This window comes from Equus asinus, chromosome 8, assembly GCF_041296235.1.
Source record: "Equus asinus isolate D_3611 breed Donkey chromosome 8, EquAss-T2T_v2, whole genome shotgun sequence".
Classification (NCBI taxonomy): Eukaryota; Metazoa; Chordata; class Mammalia; order Perissodactyla; family Equidae; genus Equus; species Equus asinus.
This window is the reverse complement of record NC_091797.1, coordinates 97,247,172-97,263,055: the sequence shown is the minus strand read 5'-3', so window position 1 is coordinate 97,263,055 and position 15,884 is coordinate 97,247,172. Positions and strand designations below refer to the sequence as shown.

Below are 15,884 nucleotides of genomic sequence, written 5' to 3'. Positions count from 1 at the left end.
TCTCAATAGATGCAGAGAAGGCATTTGACAAGATCCAACAGCCATTTATGATAAAAAAAACTCTGAACAAAATGGGCATAGAAGGAAACTACCTCAACATAATAAAGGCCATATACGACAAACTCATAGCCAACATCATACTCAATGGACAAAAACTGAACACCATCCCCCTGAAAACAGGAACAAGACAAGGATGCCCTCTATCACCACTCTTATTTAACATAGTACTGGAAGTCCTGGCCAGAGCAATCAGGCAAGAAAAAGGAATAAAAGGATCCAAATAGGGAAGGAAGAAGTGAAACTCTCGCTGTTTGCAGACGACATGATCTTATATATAGAAAACCCCAAAGAATCCATTGGAAAACTGTTAGAAGTAATCAACAACTACAGCAAAGTTGCAGGGTATAAAATCAATTTGCATAAATCAGTAGCATTTCTATACTCCAGTAATGAACCAACAGAAAAAGAACTCAAGAATACAATACCATTCACAATCGCAACAAAAAGAATAAAATACCTTGGGGTAAATTTAACTAAGGAAGTGAAGGACCTATATAATGAAAATTACAAGGCCTTTCTGAGAGAATTGGATGACGACATAAGGAGATGGAAAGACATTCCATGTACATGGATTGGAAGAATAAACATAGTTAAAATGTCCGTTCTACCTAAAGCAATCTACAGATTCAACGGCATCCCAATCAGAATCCCAATGACATTCTTTACAGAATTAGAACAAAGAATCCTAAAATTCATATGGGGCAACAAAAGACCCCGAATTGCTAAAGCAATCCTGAGAAAAAAGAACAAAACGGGAGGCATCACAATCCCTGACTTCAAAACATACTACAAAGCTACAGTAATCAAAACAGCATGGTCCTGGTACAAAAACAGGTGCACAGATCAATGGAACAGAACTGAAAGCCCAGAAATAAAACCACACATCTATGGACAGCTTATCTTTGACAAAGGAGCTGAGGGCATACAATGGAGAAAAGAAAGTCTTTTCAACAAATGGTGCTGGGAAAACTGGAAAGCCACATGGAAAAGAATGAAAATTGACCATTCTTTTTCACCATTCACCAAAATAAATTCAAAATGGATTAAAGACCTAAAGGTGAGACCTGAAACCATAAGGCTTCTGGAAGAAAACGTAGGCAGTACACTCTTTGACGTCAGTATTAAAAGGATTTTTCGGACACCATGCCTTCTCAGAGAAGGGAAACAATAGAAAGAATAAACAAATGGGACTTCATCAGATTAAAGAGCTTCTTCAAGGCACATGAAAACAGGATTGAAACAAAAAAACAACCCACTAACTGGGAAAAAAATATTTGCAAGTCATATATCTGACAAAGGCTTAATATCCTTAATATATAAAGAACTCTCACAACTCAATCACAAAACATCAAACAACCCAATCAAAAAATGGGCTGGAGACATGAACAGACATTACTCCAAAGAAGATATGCTGATGGCCAATAGGCACATGAAAAGATGCTCATCATCGCTAATCATCAGGGAAATGCAAATCAAAACTACACTAAGATATCACCTTACACCCGTTAGAATGACAAAAATATCTAAAACTAATAGCAACAAATGTTGGAGAGGTTGCGGAGAAAAAGGAACCATCATACACTGCTGGTGGGAATGCAAACTGGTGCAGCCACTATGGAAAACAGTATGGAGATTCCTCAAAAAACTAAAAATAGAACTACCATACGATCCAGCCATCCCACTACTGGGTATTTATCCAAAGAGCCTGAAGTCAGCAATCCCAAAAGTCCTGTGCACCCCAATGTTCATTGCAGCACTGTTTACAATAGCCAAGACGTGGAAGCAACCTACGTGCCCATCAACAGACGAATGGATAAAGAAGATGTGGTACATATATACAATGGAATACTACTCAGCTGCAAAACAGAACAAAATCAATCCATTTGCAATAACATGGATGGACCTTGAGAGAATTATGTTAAGTGAAATAAGCCAGCGAGAGAAAGATAATCTGTGTATGACTCCACTCATATGAGGAATTTAAAACTATGGACCAAGAACAGTTTAGTGGATACCAGGGGAAAGGTGGGGCAGGGGGTGGGCACAAAGGGTGAAGTGGTGCACCTACAACATGACTGACAAACATTAATGTACAATTGAATTTTCACAAGATTGTAACCTATCAATAACTCAATAAAAAAAAGATCACAGATTTTAATGAAACAATACTTCATTGTCTATTTAACCAAAGTGACAAAGATTTTAAAGGCAAACACAGAAAGTTACATGGTTCTGAGCAAAACCCAGCTTTTCTATGTAACAGAAGACTTCATAAAGACAAAACACAGAATTTTTGTTTTCTAGGCAGATTACATTAAAGGTAAAGGAACGTTGTTTACTGTTTCTTATTAAGAGCAGAACAATAATCTGAGAAGACTTTGCTCTTTTATAGAGAGGAAAACCAAATTCTAACTTTGTACCAGTGTACTTTTGATATTAAAATTCATTTTTAAATAAATTCATTTTAATTTTAGCCACCTTGACCACATATTAAAATTTCTTCTTAAAGATTCCTTTTTCATAAACCGTCTGCAACTTTCTATGTCTACCTAGGTTTTGTCCAGTCTTTTTCATTCCTATTTTTGAATAATCATTCTATTTTAGGACAAAATTACTTTCTAATTTTCCTTTAACAAAAATTCATCTTCATACCTTCTCTTACTGAAAACATACACCTTACTTTCCATGTCTACTCTTCATATATAGTCATTTTTTTATTTCAAAAATGTACATAGTTTATCTTTAAAAAAAGATGCAAGGCAGTTGTTAGAGAATACTTACAGATCTTACTCTTAGAGGATAGCATAATTGCCTACGCATCACACTAAGTGAGTACAAACTCCTTCTACATGATATAAACCATACCCTTTTCTGGAAATTACAGAACGAGACTCACTCTTGGCTACAGGTTCATGCTGACATTGCTCTGCTAGACTGGGAACGACGGAACAGGCAGAGGCCACAAGATCCCCACATTCTTGCTGAAGAGGGTTGCTCTAGGTTGAGCAGGCAGAAGAAAGATTTGAAAGATGGAACAACAACTTCTAAACTGATGGCAGAGCTGTAAATATCTCGGAAGCCACCACCAGAATTCTCAGCCTTGCACGCAGTTCTAAGAAATGGGGGAAGTTCTTTTTAACACAGATGCTGCCTGGCTGTCAATCTGAAGAGACAAGGCAACAAAGTGGGAGGCTGTCAGAGAGAGATTCCAGCCTGGCCTTGCAGAATCATCGCTGTGCGTGTGCAGGGCAGAAAGGGTGGGTGATCTTGTGTGGGCCTCTCCATCTGGCACATGGACCCTTCTGTTGCTCAGTTTACTGTGGTTTAACAGCAGTGGCTTTCAGATCATCCCATAGCAAGAAGGAGAGTGTGTATCATGGTCCAGCACACACTTACATAAATAAAACCATATGAGTAGCTGAAATAACAATTTAATAAACTGACATGTATTTCCTATTTTCAGTATATGCCATACATGTATTCTATCTTTCATTTTGTGAAATTATTTCTTTCATTTATATATGATAAATACATTGATCTATGTGTTATTGATATTGAAATATATAAAATGTATATAATACATAACAATTGGAGATAAAGATTATCCATTTATCTATTTTGATAAATGCAGACATCATGTAAATTTTCTATTTAAATAAATGTTAATCATAATTTATCAACGGCCTGTGACCATAGTTTGAAAGATGAGAAGTGACAGTGAATCCTTGCACAGTAGGAGAAAGTTCAACAGCTTCTCATCTGACAAAGGGGCGCCTGCTGCTCTGCCCGCATTTTCTCAGCATCAACGCGCACAGTGTGCACAGAGTTAATTTGCCCTCATTACTCTACGTGTTCTGACATTTTCTCTGGCTCATTTTTATTCTCAGCTCTTCCTCCAAATTGTTTTCTAATTTTACTTTTTATTGAGGTTATAGTTTACAACCTTGTGAAATTTCAGTTGTATATTCTTGTTTGTCAGTTGTGTCGTAGGTGCACCACTTCCCCCTTTGTGCCCACCCCCACCACTCCCTTCCCCCTGGTAACCACTAATCTGTTCTCTTTGTCCACATGTTTAACTTCCACATGTGAGTGGAGTCATACAGAGATTGCCTTTCTCCATCTAGTTCATTTCACTTTACATAAAACCCTCAAGGTTCATCTATGTTGCTGTGAATGGGACGATTTTATCCTTTTTTTATGGCTGATTAGTATTCTATTGTGTGTGTGTGTGTGTGTATGTATATATATATATATATATATATATATATATATACATATATACCATATCTTCTTTATCCAATCATCTGTTCATGGGCACTTAGGTTGCTTCCACGTCTTGGCTATTGTGGATAATGCTGCAATGAACATAGGGGTGCACGGGTCTCTTTGAATTGCTGATTTCAAGTTCTTTGGATAGATACCCAGTAGTGGGATAGCTGGGTCTATGGTATTTCTATTTTTAATTTTTTGAGAACTCTCCATACTGTTTTCCATAGTGGCTGCACCAGCTTGCATTCCCACAGCAGTGTATGAGGATTCCTTTTTCTCCACAACCTCTCTAACATTTGTTACTTTTTGTCTTCGTTATTATAGCCATTCTAATGAGTGTAAGGTGATATCTCGTTGTAGTTTTGATTTGCATTTCCCTGATGATCAGTGATGATGAACATCTTTTCACATGCCTATGGGCCGTCCATATATCTTCTTTGGAGAAATGTCTGTTCATATCCCCTGCCAATTTTTTGATCAGGTTGTTTGATTTTTTGTTGTGAGTTGAGTGAGTTCTTTATATATTATGGAGATTAACCCTTTGTCGAATATATGATTTGCAAATATTTTTTTCCCAATTGGTGGGTTGTGTTTTTGTTTCAATCCTGTTTTCCCTTGCCTTGTAGAATCTCCTTAGTCTGATGAAGTCCCATTTGTTTATTCTTTCTATTGTGTCCCTTATCTGAGAAGACATCATGTCCAAAAATATCCTTCTAAGACTGATGTCAAAGAGTGTATTGACTATATTTTCTTCTAGAAGTATTGTGGTTTCAGGTTTTATCCTTAAGTCTTTGATCCATTTTGAGTTTATTTTTGTGAATGGTATAAAAGAATGGCCTATTTTCATTCTTTTACATGTTGCTGTCCAGTTTTCCCAGTAGCATTTGTTGAAGAGACTTTCTTTTCTCCACTCTATGTTCTCAGCTTCTTTGTCAAAGATTAGCTGTCCATAGATGTGTGGTTTTATTTCTGGGCTTTCAATTCTGTTCCATTGATCTGTGTGTGTTTTTGTGCCAGTATCATGCTGTTTTGATTACTGTAGCTTTGTAGTATGTTTTGAAGTCAGGGATTATGATGCCTCCAGTTTTCTTCTTTATTCTCAGATTGCTTTAGCAATTAGGGGTCTTTTGTTGCCCCACATGAATTTTAGGACTCTTTGTTCTATTTCTGTGAAGAATGTCATTGGGATTCTGATTGGGGTTGCATTGAATCTGTAGATTGCTTTAGGTAGTGTGGACACTTTAACTACTTTTTTTTCTTCCAATCCATGTGCATGGAATGTCTTTCCGTCTCTTTCTATCGTCATCAGTTTCTTTCAGGAAAGTCTTGCAGTCTTCATTGTATAGGTCTTTCACTTCCTTGGTTAAATTTATCCCAAGATATTTTATTCTTTTCGTTGCAGTTGTGAATGGGATTGCATTCTTGAGTTCTCTATTAGTTCGTTTTTAGAATATAGAAATGCCACTGATTTATGTAAGTTGATTTTGTACCCTGCAACTTTGCTGTAGTTGTTGATTACTTCTAGTAGCTTTCTGATGAATTTTTTGGGGTTTTCTATATATAAGATCATGTCGTCTGCAAACAGCGAGAGTTTCACTTTTTCATTCCCTATTTGGATTCCTTTTATTCCTTTCTCTTGCCTGATTCCTGTGGTCAAAACCTCCAGTACTATGTAGAATAAGAGTGGTGAGAGTGGGCATCCTTGTCTTGTTCCTGTTCTCAGAGGGATGGCTTTCAGGTTTTCCCAGTTGAGTATGATGTTGGCTGTGGATTTGTCATATACGGCCCTTATTATGTTGAGGTAATTTCCTTCTATCCCCATTTTATTAAGATCTTTTATCATAAATGGCTGTTGGATCTTGTCAAATGCTTTCTCTGTGGCTATTAAGATGGTCATACGGTTTTTATTCCTCATTTCGTTAATGTGGTGTATCATATTGATTGATTCGCGGATGCTGAACCATCCCTGTGTCTCTGGTATATATCCCACTTGATCATGATGTATGATCTTTTTGATGTATATTCAGGTTGCCCATGTTTTGTTGAGGATTTTTGCATCTATGTTCATCAACAATACTGGCCTGTAATTTTCCTGTTTTATGTTCTCCTTGTCAGACTTTCGTATCAGAATGATGTTGGCCTCGTAGAATGTGTTAGGAAGCGTTCCATCTTCCCTAATTTTTTTGGAATAGCTTGAAAAAGATAGGTCTTAAATCCCCTCTGAAAGTTTGGTAGACCTCCCCAGGGAAGCCATCTGGTCCTAGGCTTTTATTCTTTGGGATGATTTTGATTACTGTTTTAATCTCTTTACTTGTGTTTGGTCTATTCTGATTCTCTATTTCTTCTTGATTCAGTTTTGGGAGGTTGTAAGAATCTAAGAATTTATCCACTTCCTCTAGATTGTCAATTTTGTTGATATACAGTTTTTCATAGCATTCTCTTATAATCCTTCGTATTTCTGTGGTATCCATTGTTATTTCTCCTCTATCATTTCTAATTTCATTTACCTGACCTTTCTCTCTTTTTTTCTTTGTAAGGCTGGCTAGGGGTTTGCCAATTTTGTTTATCTTCTCAAAGAACCATCTCTTTGTTTCATTGATCCTTTCTACTGCCTTTTTTGTTTCATTAGCATTTATTTCTACTCTGATTTTTATTATTTCTCTCCTTCTGCTGACTTTGGGCTTTGTTCTTCTTTTTCTAATTAGTTTAGGTGTAATTTTAGATTGCTTACTTGGGATTTTCCTTGTTTGTTAAGTTGAGCCTGTATTGCGATAAATGTCCCTCTTAATATGGCCTTTGCTGCATCCCATTTGAGTTGATACGGTATGTTTTCATTTTCATTTGTCTCCAGATACTTTTTGGTTTCTCCCTTAATATCCTCAGTGATCCATTGCTTATCCAATATTATGTTGTTTAGTCTCCACATCTTTGCCCCTTTCTCAGCTTTTTCCTTATAATTAATTTCTAGCTTTATAGCATTGTGATCAGAAAAGATGCTTGTTATTATTTCAATCTTCTTAAACATATTGAGGCTTGCCTTGTTTTCCAACATAGGGTCTATCCTTGAGAGTGTTCTGTGCACACTTGAGAAGAACATGTATTCTGCTGTTTTTGGATGAAGTGTTCTATATATGTCTATTAAGTCCAACTAGTCTAACTTTCCATTTAATTCCACTGTTTCCTTGTTGATTTTCTGTCAGAGTGATATGTCTATTGATGTGAGTGGAGTGTTTTGGTCCCCTACTATTATTGTTATTATTAATATCTTCTTTTAGGTTTGTTAATGGTTGCTTTATGTACTTTGGTGCTCCTGTGTTGGGTGCATAGATATTTATAATTGTTATTTCTTCTTGATGGAGTGTCCCTTTCATCATTATATACTTCCCCTGTTTGTCTCTCTTTACCTCTCTTATCTTGAAGTCTACTTTGTCTGATATAAGTATTACAACACCTGCTTTCTTTTGTTTGCCATTAGCTGAGAGTATCATCTTCTATCCCTTCACTCTGAGCCTGTGTTTGTCATTGGAGCTGAGATGTGTTTTCTGGAGGCAGTATATTGTTGAGTCTTTTTCTTTAATCCATCTCACCACTCTGTGTCTTTTTATTGGAGAATTCAATCCACTTATATTTAGGGTGATTATCAATATATCAGGGCTTAATGCTGCCATTTTACCACTAGTTTTCTGGTTCTCCTGCATTTCCTTTGCTCCTCGTCCTGTGTATTTGGTCTACCAATCGAGTTATATCATTTTTTATGTTGTGTTTCTTTGTTTTCTCCTTATTTATTATTTCTTCTTATTTATTTTTTGTTTAGTGGTTACCATGAGGTTTGTATTCAAAATCTTGTGGATAAGATAGTCCATTTTCTAATGGCCTCTTATTATCTTAGACCAAACTGATTCAGTTCCTTTTCTCTTCCCCTCCTAAGTTTTTTCTCACATCTTATCCCATCTTGTGTTGTGAGTTTGTGGTTAAAATGACAAGATTATCTTTGTTTTTGGTGTTTTCCTTCCCTTTATCTTTAATGCTATACTTGAGTATTTGCTCTCCTGCTCTGATTCTGTCTATTTAACTCGTTACTCTATGCTTTGTAACCTCTTTCTCCCTTTTATTTCAAGATATAAGGGCCTTCTTGAGGATTTCTTGTGGGAGGGTGTTGTGGCTACAAACTCCCTTAGCTTATGTTTGGGAAAGTTTTTATTTCTCCATCATAACTGAAGGATATTTTCACTAGATAGAGTATTCTTGGCTGAAAGTTTTTTCCTTCAAAGATTTGAGTATGTCATTCTGATCTGTCCTAGCCTGTAAGGTGTCTCAGAGAAATCCACCGAAAGCCTGATAGGCATTCCTTCATAGGTTATTTTCTTCTGCCTTGCTGCCCTTAGCATTCTTTCTTTGTCATTCACTTTTACCAGTTTCACTACTATATGCCTTGCAGTAGGTCTTTTTACATTGACATATTTAGGAGATCTGGCAGCCTCTTCCACGTGGATTTCCATCTCCTTCCCCAGGTTTGGGAAGTTCTCTGCTATTATTTCTTTGAACAAGCTTTCTGTTCCATTCTCCTTCTCTCCTCCTTCTTGGATACCTGTAATTTTTATGTTGCACTTCCTAATTGAGTCCGATACTTCTCAGAGACTTTCTTCATTTCTTTTTAGTCTTAGTTCTCTCTCCTTCTCTATGAGGAGCCCATTTCAACATATCTATCTTCGATTATCCTGATATGCTCCTCTATGATGTCTGCTGAAGCATTCAGGAAATCCATATTGTTTTATTTCTTTGATTGTGACTTTCATCTCTAATATTTCTGATTGATTCTTCTTTATAGTTTCAATCTCTTTTGTGAAGTAGCTCCTGAACTCATTGAATTGTTTCTCTACATTCTCTTTTAACTCTTATTAGAGTTTTTTGATGATACCTATTTTGAATTCTTTGTCATTTAGATTACATATTTCTGTGTCCTCAGGACTTATTTCTGGGTACTTATCATTTTCTCTGTGGTCTGAGGATCTAATACAATGTTTGATATTGCTAGAGGGCATGGTTCTGTTTTTTCACATCCTGATGTTATTTGGTCACAGTTACCACCTATTGCCAATGGCTGGGGGTCAAGAGCCATGTATTCTGAGTCCTCTGCCTTCACCCGAGATCCCAGGTGCTGGAGCTGGCGCTGGGCGGGTGGGAGGAGGGGCGCTTTCTCCTGCATGGACTCACAGTTTTCTCCCTCTGCTCTCAGTATCTGCTTTCCTTGGAGTGTTGGCTTGATAAGGTCACCCCCTGCAAAAGCTTTTGCCCTGGTAGAGGGCTTCCCTCTAGGCTGCAAGGGCCCTTCGGGATCCTTGAGGTTCCCAAGAATGAACTTCCCCTCCCCTGTTCCTTCCCTCTTGGAGGTGTCCCATGGTCCCAGATCACAGTATTTAGGGGAGGGAGTGATGTTTTCTCTTACCCCATTCCACCTCCTCTGAGGGGGGCTCCAGGCTGTCTGCCCTTTGTTGTATGGTTGTGTGGGTCTCTCAAACATTTTCTGTGTTGTGTTTGGATGTCCTCTGTTGGAGTATGAATGTCTTTTTCATTGTATGGTGGAAAGGAGAGATTACTGGGAAACTCACTCTGCCATGATGCTGATGTCACTGCTCTTCAAAGTTTTAATATGCCTCAGCTTATGTCTCAACAAGATGCATTGCTCTAATCTCTGCCTCCATCTTCACATGGATTTCTTCCCTGTGTGTATGTCCCATCAGGCATTTTTTGAACACCCAGTGTATGCTAGGCACAGCACTGCTTGCTGTTACCTAAGCAAGAATGACCTATGCTGCCTAGCAGGGAAGCCCTTATCATCAAGGAGTGGGTCTCTGCAGTCAGCCACAGTTTCCCCCACACTTAACACACCAGCTGACATGTACATGTCTGCGATTGAAAAGCCGCGGGGAGACAGAGCCGCACATGCCATCCAGACTCAGACTGCAGGGAGGCCAAGCGGTGGCACAGCTGGGAAGGGAACTGCTGGTCAGGCGGTAGTCAGTGCTGTGGGAGTGCCATGGGGTGTGGACAGGGACGATAGAGGGACCAAGGCAAGGATGGGGATGGGGGATGGGGTGGAGGGAGTGGGGTGGGGTGGCAGAATATAGGGGACAAGGCCAGGGGAAAGGACACAGACTTCTGTTCACTTCATTAATGACAGTTTCTGGGGTGGAAGAAAATATAGTTGTTAGAGTGGCCCAACTGTGGGGACTGTGGTAGCCTAGGAGAATGAGGGGGTGTGGGGATGTTGGCACTCACTGGCCTTAGGTTCCCCACAGAATCGGGGTGTGCAGCTGCTCCAGGTCATGGCCTGGAGCCCACTGAGGGGCTGGACTCTGTCTGGGTTCCCGACCCTGGCCATCGAGATGGCCTGTGGGGACTGTCACTGGCCAGCACACTCATTTCTGCCTTTTCCTGTAGAAAAAGGGGAAACAGAACTCCTCGAAAGCACAGAGGGGAAATGCTTGTCATGGGGGGACGTGAGTCACTGAGGCAACAAATTCAGTGGAGTGCTCCCTGTTGAAGTTCAGGGAAACTATACATTTTAAAAGATGTCCCTCCAGGACGTGGGGGATGAACGTGGTATGTGGAAGCCGGGAGCCTCAATGAAGCTGCGCTGTGTGATGCAGGAGCCACAGGCCCCAGGCTGGTGCCATGAGAGGCGCTGGGTGTGTGGGTGCCCACCACATGCCTGGGTGCTGAGGGATGGGGGGATGGGCACAAAGAGGAAACGTCACACCTCACACATGATTCTTATACTGATTCCATGTTGAAGTGATAATATGTTTGATATTTGGAGTTAATTAAAACAGATTATTTAAATTCACTTCCTGTTTCTTTTTACTTTTTAACATGGCTACTAGAAAATTTAAAATTACACACGTGGCTCGCATCACATTTGTATTGGACAGCACCACTCCAGAACATTCACAATAACACTTTCCCCAGAACACTGGATCAGGGCTATATGTCTGGGGAGTAGGTCACTGGACACTTGAAAAGAAATGGCAGGGAGGGTCCCACCAGGTTGGGTGTCTCCTCAGCTTCAGGGCTCCCCAGTCACAGGTGGCTGACAGGCTGGTGCATTGTACAGTTTTGCTTCATTAGGGCCACAGAACACTGGGTGGCCTCAAGGTAGCTTTCAGGGTGGGAGGAGCCCTGACCTTGAAGACAATAAGCCAGATTGTTTCTAACATTCAGTGATCACTGTCTGTGATGCCTCAGTGGGACCCTCGGAACTGGGCCTGTGAGCTTGCACCCTGCCTCCTCTCCCCAGCCTGCAGTTGCCCTTGGCTCAGCCCCACCCTCCATTCCCTCCTACCATAATAACCCCTCCACAAGGGAGCTGGGGCAGTGTGACCAGATCCAAAAGTCCCTTGCTGGGTCCCCTGGGGAGGACATGGCTGAGCCGGGCTTGACAAAGCAGGTCTTTCCATTGCCAGGCTCTGCAGTCCATTCTCGACCTCCTATATCCATGCGGAAAATGAAAAGGCCTGGATGGGTCTCCCCACTAGTTCCAGGGGCACGTGATGCCTGAAGGGCTCCAAGAGCTGCACAGAGCTGGGTGATGGCCTGCTGTCATCACTAGATGGTTTCTCAGGGCCTTCGGTGGCTCAAAGTTACCTTGGTTTCTTACTGCCAGGGTTTAGGGGCCTTGTCAGATTTAAAGATGATGTTGTTTGCTCTTCTCTACTCTCCTCTCATCCTTGAGTTTCCAGAAGAGCCAGGTCCTTACACTGAGCGGGAGAGGACACTCACCTGTGGCAGGCTGATGGAAAGCCGGCTTCACAGTCAGACCCTGTCTGAGACCCGCCACTTGCTGGGGGTGAGCTGTGCATGGCTGTACTCCCAAGTCCTCAGGAAAGGCCCCTTGTGGAGAGTTTGGGGGCAGCTCAGCACCCATGGATAGGCCTGAGGCCACAGAAGCCCTACTTCTGCCCGGCAGGGCCTGGGTGGGGATGTGGCCTCAGGAAGGCACTAGCATGTTGGGAGACACTGCAGGGTGGTGGGGTCCATGCTCTCATAGGAGACGTGACCCTTGCAGTGAGGACCAGAATACTGGCATTTGCACCAAAGGAAATGGGGGTGACAGTTCTCTCTGCGTCTGTCTTTTGTGAGTCACTGGTGGGCTGTGTTGCCCACCTCCACCCACCACACACCCCTGTGTTCCCCCTCGGCTCTGGGTAACCTGTTACTACACCTTTGTCACATCAAGTGTGCGCGAGCACTTGACTGTGAGGCCCAGGGAGGCGAGGCTGGGAAGACCCGAGCCCTCGGAGTTCCCAGCGTGGCACCACAGTGACTGTCCCCACCCACCAGACGGCAAAGACCCCCTGCTCTCTGATGAAGAATTTTCCAGACATTCTCTTAGGAAGGGCCGTCCCACCCCTGCAGGAATCCTGGGAAGAATTCAGCTGTCAGCGTTAGCATGAAAGAGTCTGATGTCCTTCTGGAGGAGCCAGGGTCTGCAGAGTCTCAAATGCACACCTCCGCTTGCTCCTGGTGACAATGGTGACACAGAAGTGACCTAACAGGCCCTTGAGAACCTTCCTCGTGTCTCTCCTCCAAGTACTCACAATGCCCTGTTACAGGCTGTCTGACTGAGAACCAGGATGGAGGCTGTGGTCAAGGAGGACATGTACCCTGGTGAGAGCCCACAGGGCAGACCCTGCCAGGCTGGAGCAGAGGAGAGCCCTGGCTGGGGAAGGCCCAACAGGTGGGATAGGACCCAGTACGTGAGCCTCTTCCCAGGCACGTTTGTACCCGTGGGGTCCTCTCAGTCTCACTGATGCTGTCACCCCTTGAGCCCAGGGCAGCTGCTCCTATAATCCCACTCTGGCCCAGGCGTAGCTGCAGATCTTTCTGGGTGTCTGAACAGAGAGAATAAATTCAGCAAAGGACAAAGCAAGGAGGAGCTGAACCAAGGGCTCTGCCCATGGAGCCTCTGTCTGAGGCTGCGACCTAGTGGTCAGGGCAGGCTCCTGCAGCCATGCCTCAGCAGGAGCCCATCATGGGGCAGGGAGGGAGCCTGGGAGCAGGAGGCTTGAGAACCAAGTGTGTGCAGAATGCTGAGGGAGGGCAGGAAATGTGGAAGAAAGAGCTTTCCAGATCAAATCCAAAAGCCTGCCTCCCGGACTGGACGGCTGATGTGCTTCCTGACCTGTCCTGTTGGAGATGAGGAGAGTGCCTGGGGGCAGGGAGACCATCGGCCTGCAGGGAGCCCTCCTGTGCTGCTGGCAGTCAGGACTGACTGTGTGTGCTCCCCAGGGCAGGAGTCAACAGGCCGAGCTTCCCTTCCTCGAAATTGACCTCCAAAACTTTCCCATGGCTCCTCGGAGGGCCTCCTGCACTCTGCCAAGGACTCCTCTTGGAGGTGCTGTCTCCAGGCGGGGCTCAGCCTCAGGACTCGGGGCTGCCATTGGGTCCCCACTGAAAGGACCGTGACAGAAACATACTCGATGTAAATGTTGCTCAGAGAACATAAACACAGCAGGTGCGCAGTGATGGTGCAGCTTGCGCTGGTTCCTGATGACAGTGTCCCGTGTCTGCTCAGGGAGAAACAAAGGCAGCAGTGCTCTCGGTGGAGGCCGGGCACTGGCAGAACGTGGCGGCCACGAAGGATCCAGCCTTTTATGCTTTTACTGAGACCACAGACAGTGAGGACAAGGATGAATTGTGTCATCACCTACAGCTTCTAACCTGTGGCTCATAAATGCCGTAGAGAATCCAAAAAACACTTTTCCCCAAAAAATGTCATCACCTTACACATTTGACCCACTGTTTCAGGGATTTTTGTGGACACTCCTCCTTCCACGGACCTCAGATTTCATAACTCCAGTTCTAAGCTTTTATACTTTAGTTCACATGCCCCATCAATGGAAGAGCCTCAAAAATGCAAATTCAATTGAAAACCTAACTCAGTTCTCCTAGAACTTACTAAATCTTCAGGCTTTAAAACCTTGCATTGGAAATACTGACTATTTCACCCTGGGTCATGTCACGTAGCAGTGGCTCCTTACAGATGTGGGTGGCGCTCTGCCCACTCCTGTGATGCAGTCTTATGCGTGCGGCCCAGACCAGCCTTCCAGTGGCCCGTCCGGCTCTGGGGTCTCACCCACTCCTGTGGGCAGACAAGTGTGTCCCAGCGGAGCACCACAACAGACAGAGGTTGAACACAGCCACTTTAACAGCGAAGGGCATCCTGTAATGCTACAGTGGGGAGAGGGCACAGGGAGGGCTGCCAGCCACGCTCCCACCCAGTGATCTTCCCCTGCTTTGGCCTCAGCGTCCACGGAGTCCACGCCCACCTCTTCATAGTCTTTCCCCAGAGCTGCCATGTCCTCCTGGGCCACAGAGAGCTCTCTTTCCTCCATGCCTTCCCCCACGTCCCAGCGCACAAAGGCTCACCATGCATATGTGAAACCGAACTTACGGTCCAGGCAGACCCAGGCCTTGGCAACGGTGGTGGCATTGCTCAGCATGCACATGGCCCACTGCACCTTGGTCAGGTCTCCCCAAGGGACAATGGTGGGGGGCTGGTAGTTGATGGCCACCTGCCAGAGAAGGGGAAGAAAGCGCTCTGTGAAGCTTCTGTCAAACCCAGAAATGGTGGCTGCATCACGGGAACAGAAGACACACAGCTCTCCTCTGGAGACCTGGGAGAAGGCTCAGTTCACCCTGCAGTCCCTGAGCCCTTCTTGGTGCCAGGCAAGGAGCCAGAAGAGCAGGGTGCTGGTCTCCAAACAAGGAAAACAGGGACAGAGGAGCCCCGGAGTTAGCCACCGTGACTGGGTCCCAAGCTGCCTGAAGGGATGTGTCCCAGCAACTGGGACATGAGACAGGAGCCCAGGTGACAGGACTGTCTTCCTTCTGAAAAGTACACTGCCCTGGATTCTTCATATGCTAGTATCTCCACAGGCATCAACAGGATGAGGATTAATTTCTGTGGCTGAAACCTCTTCCACCCCGACAGACTCAGAGCACACAACTGTGGAGGATCGTACCCACTGTTTTCCCACCAACGAGCCAGCCTGTGCAGAGCAGGGGGACAGGGACACTGTCAGAGGTCCTAGGACTGCTGCTCCCACTGCACCAGGAGGTGGCCTATGTGTGTGCTAAGGAGGAGGAAGGGTGTGACGTTCTAGGGCTGGGACAAAGGGGAGGCATTCTAAGTTTCAGACCAAGGGACAATGTGACCAGAGGTTTCGGCAGCAGCACACAGGGTGAGCTGGGGCCCGGGTCAGCAAACATTGTCTGGAGAGGGTGAGACACTACATGGTCTAGGCTGGGTAGGCCACACGGTCTCTGTTGCAGCCCCTCAGTTCTGTCTTTGCAGCAAAAGCAGCCACAGCAATCCTCCCATGAGCAGCTCTGCTGTGTCCACAGAAAACGCATTTACAGAACCAGGCGGCTGGGTCACCCACCACGCTGACCCTGAACCAGAGGAGGCCCAGAGGAGGAAGGCCCAGTGCAGAACCCCCACAGTGGGCCCAGCAGAAGCAGGGAGGGCCTGAGCAGGCAGAGGAGGCATGACA

At 44.0% G+C, this 15,884-nt stretch overlaps 1 protein-coding gene across 1 annotated transcript in view; it reads right to left on the bottom strand.

Annotated features, from left to right (window-relative positions):
* Nucleotides 1–15,884, bottom strand: part of LOC123275623 (tubulin alpha-3 chain-like) — a 95,039-nt gene that overhangs the window by 68,927 nt on the left and 10,228 nt on the right. The gene's annotated exons all lie outside the window — the stretch shown is intronic.